Raw genomic sequence first — 10,857 nt, 5'->3', positions numbered from 1 at the left:
GAGGGGGCTAGTTTTATATCCTACAACAAAAAGCATACTAAATGGCAATTTGGAGTCTTGGTCATGCATTTGTGTCTGGAATATTTTCAGTTATTTCTGGTCTCGAATTTCTAGTAGAACTGTATCCTAAAAAAAACCACTCCTTGGTCCTTGCCCTGTCAGAACTGTCTCTGGTCATGGCAGTCCATTTTCCAAACGATTGTTATAATATGATGTGAAAGATTGAAATTTTGAATATGTACTGTATGTGGCATAAAATTGTGAGTCATGGAATTAAGGATTGTGAGCATTTGATAGTTATGTGAGGTCTTAGGGAAAAGTTGCCAAGCTTAGGAGGGAACATCACTGGATTAATTTCAAAAAAAAAAAACATGCCTCTTTTGGGTACATGAACACAATGTATGACTCTTAGAGTTTGGGTCCCTGTTTTAAGAATTGAAATGTCTATGCATTCAACCAATAAAGTTTCAGTTGTGAAAGGGTAAATAAATAAATATAAACTTAGAAGAGTATTAGATAAAATCCATTTTTAATGAGTTTGCAGTTACATAGGGAAAAATCAAGGAAATGGTTGATACCATAGAGCTAATTTTTGACCTCTGTTCTACTTATGTCTACATAATCTGTTTCTTACTTTACAAATATTCTACTAACTTTACCTAGAGAGATTATATCAATGATGACTGTTTCCATATGTTAGTGATATTTAAGAAGATTTAAAAATAGGAATTGCAAATTCCTTCATGTCTACTCCCAAGAAGAGAGCTTCTCTCCAATTTCTAGAACAGTAGAGCCTCAAATTAGGCACATAACCAAACATTGCCTAAGTTGAGAAATGATTTTCTCATTCAAACACTTCTGAACCTTCCCTCACATCTTTCATTTTTTTTGACATTTTCGACTCCTGACTCATGTCTTGTGTTCCATTTTGGTGTGAAAACAAGCCTGGTCAGTGTAACAAATAAGTGCTGTCACCTGGTAACATTCTTCATTGACCATCAACCCATGGTTAGGTTTTACACCTAAACCAATTTCACTGTAGTTTAATTATTTTTTTAATCATTGAAAATTTTCTCATCTCCATGGTCCAAAACTTCCTCCTCTGCTATGAATTCACCTTCATCCATATGCTATTAATAAATGAACACAATTTTGCCTCTAACTATAAAACATCACTTACAGTAATACAAAAACATCTTGCACAGTGTTCATTAACATGTATTTGAGTGTCCTTTGTGAAATTAGCTTAGCATGCTGCAGAAGACATTGCCACAATTTCCAAACCAATGATCAAATTATCAATATAAAATTGAATTACCTTCAAACATACACATCTAGACTGTGCATTAGACTATATAAACACAGCTAAATAATTAAGGAAATAAGAAAAACATGTGGAATAAGTGCCAGAGATTAAAGTTCTACAGCAGAGATTCAAGAAAGGAAAATATGAAATCTGAGTGAAAAAAGTGATCAAATTTGTGAGTTTAATCACATTCTTTCAAATAGTTGTAGCTGCTATAGGCAACAACTTTCATTGTAGCAATTGTCAAGGGTAATATGAGTCACTATTTAGGGTGACATATCCTCCTTAACAGGTATACAAACTATATTCAGAATTTATAGATAGCTGTTATACATGAGAAATTTATAACTTAAAAAGAAATTGCATTCTCAATAAAAAAATGTAGCTATACATCTGATCAAGTGAAACAAAGATTAATGGAAATCATAAATTTACCACAGTGAACTATCTTTATATCCTATACTTGATTTCAGCGGAGGAGTTATACAGCACAGCAGTTATGAAATGGTGCCATAAACAACATTTCCATAAAAGTGAAGTATTCTATTAAAAAATGTACCCATGAGCTGGAGAAATACCAAAGACCTCTCTTCACATGATGGAAGAAACACTAGCAGACTAAAGATAGAAAGTTTACTCAGCCTCAAAGAAATGTACTCATGACAGTGCTTTGGATTATGTTTCTCAGGAACATCACTTGACAGAACACAGTGGATTGCCAATATTCAGAAATCACTCTACAAGAAAGGTAGACAGGGGTATCATTCAGCTTCCAACCAAAATTATGACTCTAAAAGAATGAACCAGATGACTCCTAAATCATCAGAAATTAGGAAATAATCAGCATAAAACAAAATAATATTGGTTATTTCCTAGATAGTAAGGTAGGGGGAAAAGAAGAAAACATGGAGAATCACCATTTGCCTATATATAGACCTTCTATATAGTACTTACTTTGATAATCAATAAAAAAAAAAATAAAGAGGCACTTACTTTTCATCTAAATTTCTTTTGAAATGTTCATTATTCACATGACCATGCTTTGTGTAAATAGAAAAAAAACAATCAATATATTTATCTCACTCCATGATTCTAGGTCTTTGGTTCTCATAAAGCACCTGGGACCAGTTAAACTGCAGAAAAGGAAGGAAAGCTCCAAGACCAAGAAGAAAATTGTGAAGTAGAACATTTTTCTAATGTCACCAAAATGAGAACCTGGCAAAAAGAGTAGCAAGTAGTTAAATAGAAAACCACTTTCAAATGTTCCCTTACACCCATGAGTGTCTCTTTTTATTGCTGCAGCAAATTATGAGTGCATTTATGTTTCCCAATACCTTTTCTTAGCTTATTGTTCCCTGGAGAAATCATAAGCATTATCATTCCTTGGGCTCTGCATCTGGGTTTTATGCCCAGGTGCAAGAAAATTTCAGTAATTACATTTAAGGATCAATTTCTCATCCACATTCCTGTGGTTCCATTCACATTAGTGGATATGAAGTCCCCAGGCTAGATTACTACTGAGATAATTAGGTAATAGGTCTAATTCACAAAATGTTTCTGATCAGAATATGAAATACTCTTCAATTTCATTTTTCTTGCTCTCTGAAATGTAATCCATTGTGTAATGTAGCACATTTTTAAAACTGTTCATCTATTGATGTTCATAAATCATATTTCCAATTTTTGTTAGTATGAACATTACAGGCATTAAAAGGATGATAACATTTCTGTAGTAGGATGTTCAGTCCATTGAGTACATGCTCAATTGTTTATAGTGACTTTTGAAGTAGATTATGTTGAACTTTTTGAAAACCTCCTCATTGGTTGCCATAGTGACTGCTGCAGTTGTTTTTCAGTTCCCTCAGAGATTTATAAGTTTTATACTTTCCCTGAATCCACCCCAGCATGTGCTATTATTTGTTTTATTGATCTTGGCCATTCTGACTGGAATAAGAATAAATAACCATGGCCGGGCATTGGTGGCACACGCCTTTAATCCCAGCACTCGAGAGGCAGAGCCAGGTGATTCTTTGTGAGTTTGAGACCAGCCTGGGCTACCAAGTGAGCTCCAGGAAAGGCTCAAAGCTACACAGAGAAACCCTGTCTCGAAAAACCAAGTAAATAAATAAATAAATAAATAAATAAATAAATAACCAAGCAGTTTTCATTTGGCTTGCTACAATACATAAGAATTGAAGCCCATTCTGCTTTTCTTCTGGGAACTTCTTCACTCTCAGTTATGGCACAGTTCCCCCAAAAAATAATTATTCATACTTAACTGAGGCAGTGTCTCTTTATTGTTCTTCTTTTCACATTCTTGCACTGGCAAGTAAACCTAGAGTGACAACTAGGATACTCTGAGACCATTTTGGTCTGACATTCCTATTCTCAGCCAGTTTTTGAAATTTTCAGAACTAGTGGTTTTCTACTTGCTTTCCTTCTCAACAGATCTATTATAAGATTGGGTATGTGAATTTTCCTTTTGAGGTCAAATCAGCCTAACTGAATGTATTTGTGTCATGAAGAGACTAAGTTTCACATTTGCATATCATGAATGTGTTAAATGGAACAATGCTGAATTGGGTCACACTTCAGTTAAGTCACTCTCATGGAACCAGATCTCTCCTGGAAAATGTGAAAAAGAAGAAATTTGCTACCATAAAGGAACAACGTTTTCCACAGTTTTGCACCTCTCTATTAGGAACAATGATGGTTTTCAATCTGTCATTCCTTCTGGATACTTCTAAAATATTGGTATAAGTTTGAACCTGATACTCTAAAAATATGAAACTAATTTGTCTTTTAATAGAATTTGGTTTATATTTGAAACAAAAATTCAGGCCACTGAATGCCAAACTGAACACTGTCATATAAGTAGACTATATTAATTGATCAGTTTAGGAAAGAACCCTAGGTACGGAATCTCAATCTCATAATAGGACATTGAATTATAAGACAAATGTTGTATTTTCCTTACCAGATTCTCTTAAACCAGATCACCTTCCTTATAGTTTACCCTAGGTAACGTCCTTAAAGATTTGCCTTTGTCACATTCAAACCTCATTCAATGCTTAGCTAGGAGCACTGTACACCTTCACCATAGTATTGAAAAGAATGTTCAAGAACTTCGATAAGAACTTGAGAGCAAAGGAAAAATCTGGAGGATAAAATGAAGTATCAAGCAACTTCATACTGTAGTTATAGCAATTATGTATTCCCTGCACATCTCAGGAAATAATATGTGAATAATATCTAGTTCAGTTTAAGGAAAGACATCCATTCTAAAGATGAGAGATGAAGCATTAATCTAATTAATCTTTATCAATAAAAATTCAGGAATCAAATATCAGCACAAGATTCTGAAAGACCAACAAAGCAGGGAACAGCCATCGGTCTCCTCTTACTTCTTCCATTCCTCCATCCAAAAGGACCAAGATCCTCCCTCTGCCCCACTTTTTACTTTCTGTCTCCTCTCTCTACAGTCCTCCAAAACACTATGGTTAATTTTGGTCAGTTAGTTGACAGCTCTACCCTCTGATTCCAAGCAAGCTTTATTTGTTATAACACAATCCAAATATCACACAACAGAGAGATGTTTTCCTACAATCATTTTCTAACAAAAACTTACAAATCATTGTATAATATGTTATGTGGGCAGTTGCAATCTTCAAACTGATGTACCACTGAATGTAAGAATGTTTCAATTTTGGTGTGAGTGAATGGTATACATTAATGTAAGAAAATCATGCAAAGTTCAACATGGAAAAGGATAATTATATCTGACTCTATTCCTGGAATATTAATGGGGAAATAAAGCCAAGAAGGGACAATTTTCTTTGTTTCTGTGAAGGCTAATTGGGCAGTTTCAGATTGAAGTTCCCATACTTCACATTTATGACTATGACTTTGATAGCTATATATGAAATGAGTTAAAGTTGTGTTCATTACCAGAATGAGAACAATTTTTTCCTTCCTAACTCTCTGTTTTTGTTTGAAATACTGTTCTATAGTACAATACTTAAGTATTTATGTCAACCTCAAACCATGCATAATTTAATCCCTCTTATATTAGGGTAGCTTCCCCATTATGCTCATTCCTTTTTAGTCCTACTATGTTACCCATTCTTTTTCTGGGGAGGACATTTATATAGTAGGATGTTAGGAAATGTACTACAAGTTTCCCCCTACCTTGTTTTATATATAAATTTTCTGCATTTCCTCCTTCTAATATGTTAATTTGTTTACCAATAATCACCTACAACCTATTACATATTCTAATATGTGAGTGGTTTGGGGAACATCCAGTCTAGCTTCATGTATTCTGTTTCCAACTAAGTCAGAAAAATTAATTTCTCCATAGTATCATCATTTATATCATCTCAAGTTCTAGTATACATATGTTGTCCCTAAAATAATTTAATTTCTTTTATGTAAATTCCTTTTTTCCTAATCAAAAATAAAGATTCTTCTCCATTAAACAGATATTTTACATTCCTCCCCTTTACCTATTCACTACACAAAACAGCTATAACACATAGTAGTAAAAATAGAAGCTAAATTGTACAACTCAGACCAAGTCACAGCTTGTTAAAAGGAAAATGCAAACTCCCTGTATCTTACCAGAAGAAAGAGCCATCTTCTGATATGGGACAGGAGAAAAAAAAATAAATGAAGGGACTATTCTGTTACTACTAATCTCAATTCTTTGATTCTATTCTGATTCTTTAAATGTTTCTTAAGGTATGAATTTTATATCAAATTTACAAGAAATATATATATATATATATATATATAATTTTGTTAAGATATTAGTAGTCATATAGAGTACTAACTAATTCTAGAACAAAGTCTTCAATTAGCTGTTTATACATGTCTTTGTGTTCGAGTTTCTATCAGTTTTGTGCAGAAATCACAACCAGGCCTAACATCAAATTTGAAGTCTCCAGGAAGAAGATGGGGCCCCACAACTACAACAACAACAACAATTCCACATGGACAATAATAATACCACTAAACAGAAAACATCATCTACATATCAGCTTTGGACTGCAAACTGTTCAGAGCAATTTTGAGATAGCTAGCTGAGATTAGCCAGTTTTACACACTACTGTGAATAAGGACTTGAAATAAGACCTGATCTTTGGTTTGGCATTATGCACAGAATGGGCAACAAAGAATATAGCTACCTTTCCTAGAATTTGACAATTAACCCAAATTTTTTCTTTTGGAATAAAGATGTCTTCGCCCATATCCAGCAAGAAACAATTTTAAGAAAATGACTCCCACATCCCAAAAAGGTGATGTGGTGGGGGGCTGGGGGGGCTGGTTGTTTAATGGGTTTGGTTCTGGGATAATTTTCTTTATTTAGCAGGGTTGGTTACAATTTGTTGTTATGGCTTAGAAAAAGGGCTAAGCAAAGGAGATTACAATTAATGTTCTTGTTTTTTTAAAGTTATATAGAAATGGTAGGATAGAGGGTAGATTATTGAATCTACTCTGAAAAGTAAAGAAAAATATAGATACTATATAGATAAAAAGATAGTTTATTGAATCTACTTTTAAAAGACAATTACTAGTTTAAAATACTTTACATTGGATTGGGTTTTTTATATTGTATACAAATTATATATAATTGAGATTGTTATTGTTAGGAAATGCTATATTTATATTTCAAATCTTTTTTTTTTTTTTTTTGTTTTTTTTTGGTTTTTCGAGACAGGGTTTCTCTGTGTAGCTTTGTGCCTTTCCTGAACTCACTTAGTAGCCCAGGCTGGCTTCGATCTCACAGAGATCCGCCTGCCTCTGCTCCTGAGTGCTAGGATTAAAGGCGTGTGCCATCCCAGTTGGGGGCCCCTCAGCCTTTGGTTCATAGTTCATGTGTTTCCATTCCTTTGGCTATTTGTCCCTGTGCTTTATCTAACCTTGGTTTCAACAATTCTCGCTCATATAAACCCTCCTCTTTCTCGCTAATTAGACTCGCAGCACTCCACCCGGGGCCTAGCCGTGGATGACTGAATCCAGATTCCTCAGTCCTTGGATGGGGTTCTGGCACAACTATTAGGGTATTTGGCCATCCCATCACCAGAGTAGGTCAGTCCCGACTGTGCTCTCGGCATTGCCAGCAGTCTTTTTGTGGGGTATCTTTGTGGATTTCTGTGAGCCTCTTCAGCATTTTGTTTCTTCATTTTCTCATGTGGTCTTCATTTACCATTGTCTCCTATTCCTTGTTCTCCCTCTCTCTTCATGATCCAGGTGGGATCTCCCGCTCTCTTTCCCTCGACCCTAGCCAATCATTGCTCCCACTCATGTCCAGGCTGTTCATGTAGATCTCATCCATTTCTCCGTCATTGGGTGATCCCCATGTCTTTCTTGGGGTCCTATTTTACAGGTAACCTCACTGTTGATGTAAGTAGCAGTCCAGTCATCCTTGTTCCACATCTAGTATCCTCCTATGAGTGAGAACATACCATATTTGTCTTTCTGAGTCTGGGTTACCTCACTCAGGATGATTTTTTCTAGATCCATCCATTTGCCTGCAAACCGCATGATGTCATTGTTTTTCTCTGCTGAGTAGTATTCCATTGTGTATATGTGCCACAATTTATTTATCCATTCTTCAGTTGAAGGGCATCTAGGTTGTTTCCAGGTTTTGACTATTACAAACATTGCTGATATGAACATAGCTGAGCAAGTGCTCTTGTGCTATGATTGACCATTTCTTGGGTATATGCCCAAGAGTGGTATAGCTGGATCTTGGGGGAGATTGATTCCCAATTTTCTAAGAAAGCGCCATATTGATTTCCAAAGTGGTTGTACAAGCTTGCATTCCCACCAGCAGTGGAGGAGAGTTCCCCTAGTTCCACATCCTCTCCAGCATAAAGTGTCCTCAGTGTTTTTGATCTTACCCATTCTGACAGGCATAAGGTGTATCTCAGAGTTGTTTTGATTTGTATTTCCCTGATGATTAGTGATGTTGAGCAATTCCTTAAATGTCTTTCAGCCATTTGAGTTTCCTCTGTTGAGAATTCTCTGTTTAGTTCTATAGCCCATTTCTTAATTGGACTGTTGGTCTTTTTGATGACTAATTTCTTGAGTTCTTTATATATTCTGGATATCAGTCCTCTGTCAGTTGTGGGGTTGCTGAAGATCTTTCCCATTCTGTAGGCTGTCGCTTTGACTTGTTGACCATATCCTTTGCTCTACAAAAGCTTCTCAGTTTCAAGAGGTCCCATTGATTGATTGTTTCTCTCAGTGCCTGTGCTACTGGTGTTATATTTAGGAAGTGATCTCCTATGCCAATGCATTCAAGACTACTTCCTACTTTCTGTTCTAGCAGGTTCAGAGTAGCTGGATTTATGTTGAGGTCCTTGATCCACTTGGACTTAAGTTTTATGCACGGTGACAGATATGGATCTATTGGCAGCCTTCTACATGTTGATATCCAGTTATGCCAGCACAATTTGTTGAAGATGCTTTCTTTTCTGTTTATTTTTTATGGTAATATTTTCCTTCTCTGGTCTGTGAGGGAGTGGAAGATTTGATAGTTATAGTTATAGATTTGTCTTCTATTTCCTCAGCTCCTAGTCCATCCTCCCCACCACCCCAAACACCCAACTATATGGTCTGTCACAGTCTTTAAAAAAATCATAAAAGAAAGTAATTAGTTAAAAAATGAAATCAAGTCAAAAAAGCAGCCAGTAAGACAAAAACAATAGTATGAACTAAGCAAAAAATCAAAGTTACAGAAAATATAATGTATCTTTTTTTTTGTGCTTGCATAGGCCCTGTCCTTTATTGTGGTTAAAAACACAATGACATTGTTTTTAGAACACCTACTTCCCAGTCCTGTGAAGGTACCTTACTCCAAATGTTTCTGGATTAGCTATGGGGCTTTGTCCTAACTTCCATTCTCCTGGCTTGGAATTTGTCTGGTTTGGACATATATGGAACTTGTGCATGTTTTTTACAATCTCTGTGAGTTCATATGTGTATCAGCCCTGTTGCATCTGAAGATGTAGCCAGAAAGTTTCCTGTTGTCCACCAGCCCCATAGCTGCTCAGCCCCAAGTAAACACACAGAGGCCTTTATAAATTACGGACTTTATTGCCCATGGCAGGACTGTTGCTCAGCTAGTTCTTATATCTTAAATTAACCCATTTGTATTAATCTATGTTTTTTCACATTTCTGTGGCTTTACCGGTCTGTTGGCATGCTGTTCAATTGGGTGGCAGGCTGATGTCTCTCTGTCTCTGCCTTTCTTCTTCCTGTCTCTCTCCTTGGATTTCCTGCCTGGTTATAACCTGTCTCAACCATAGGCCAGAGCAGCTTCTTTATTAACCAATAATACCAATGCATATTCACAGCACACCAAAAGACATCGCACAGCAGAAAGATACTTTTTCCTTGGAGTCATTTCTCACTGTTGGCTCTTAGAATCTTTCTGTGTCCTCTTCTTCATAATGCCCTGAGCAGTAAAGTGAAGGATTTTATAAAGAAATACCATTTAGGTGTAAATGATACATTGTCCTTCAGTATCTAAACAATTATACGACATTTTAAAATCACTTCTTTTTAAGAATTTCATATATGTACTCAGTGTAATATGATCATATCTAATTCCAAAATGCAACAGTCTTACAACTTTTCAAAATGTCTGTATCCCAAAATTTTGGTTTGTGTATTGATAATCAAGTATGACTAGTTAGTGATTCATTGTTCATGTATGTGAGGCTTGGGATTCATATCAGTAGCCCAAATTCAAAAAAGGAATGATTATTCTCCCCCTTGGAACTATTCACCATCAAACAGCTTGTCTTTAAGAATGAGACTTGAAGATCAACCCAATCTGAGTCAGAAGTTTAGGCTGGTATGGTCTTATGCATATTTGGGCAGCCACCATACCTGTAATTGTCATGTAATGTCAAGAAGACAACTGTAACACAGAATATATCCTATCATCCAGCTCTTCAATATTTCTCCATCCTTTCCCACAGTGTTTATTAAGCCTATGTTATGATTGTTTTAAATAGATATCCTCCTGGCTGTTTTTTCAGAAAATTGGGAATAAAGTTGGTTCAAGACCCAGCAATACCACTTTTGAGCATATACACAAAAGATGCTCAAGACATACAGCAAGGACATAAGCTCAACTAAGCTCATAGAGGAATTATCCATAATTCATATTCTAAAACCTAGAAATAGCCTAGATGACCTCAACTGAGGAATGGATGAAGAAAATGTGGTACATTACTTCAGCAGTGAAAATAATGACATCAATGAAATTTGTAGGCAAATGGGTAGAAACTGTAAAAAATCATCCATAACATTGTGTCACCCAGTATGTTTTTTACATGTTTCAGTTTGTTGATTTTAGAGAACAGATTGAGTTTGAAGATCCCTGTGCTATTTTCCATAGCTGGTTCTAATCAACTCCTGTGAGGTAACCTAGACCCAGAAAGACAAACATGGCATGTATTCACACATAAGTGGATATTAGAAGCTAAAAAAAAAAAGAAAAAATAAGATAACCAGGCTACAATTCACAACCCTAA

The sequence above is a fragment of the Peromyscus leucopus genome, chromosome 1, assembly GCF_004664715.2.
Source record: "Peromyscus leucopus breed LL Stock chromosome 1, UCI_PerLeu_2.1, whole genome shotgun sequence".
NCBI lineage: Eukaryota > Metazoa > Chordata > Mammalia > Rodentia > Cricetidae > Peromyscus > Peromyscus leucopus.
Note: the sequence above shows the minus strand (reverse complement) of the source record.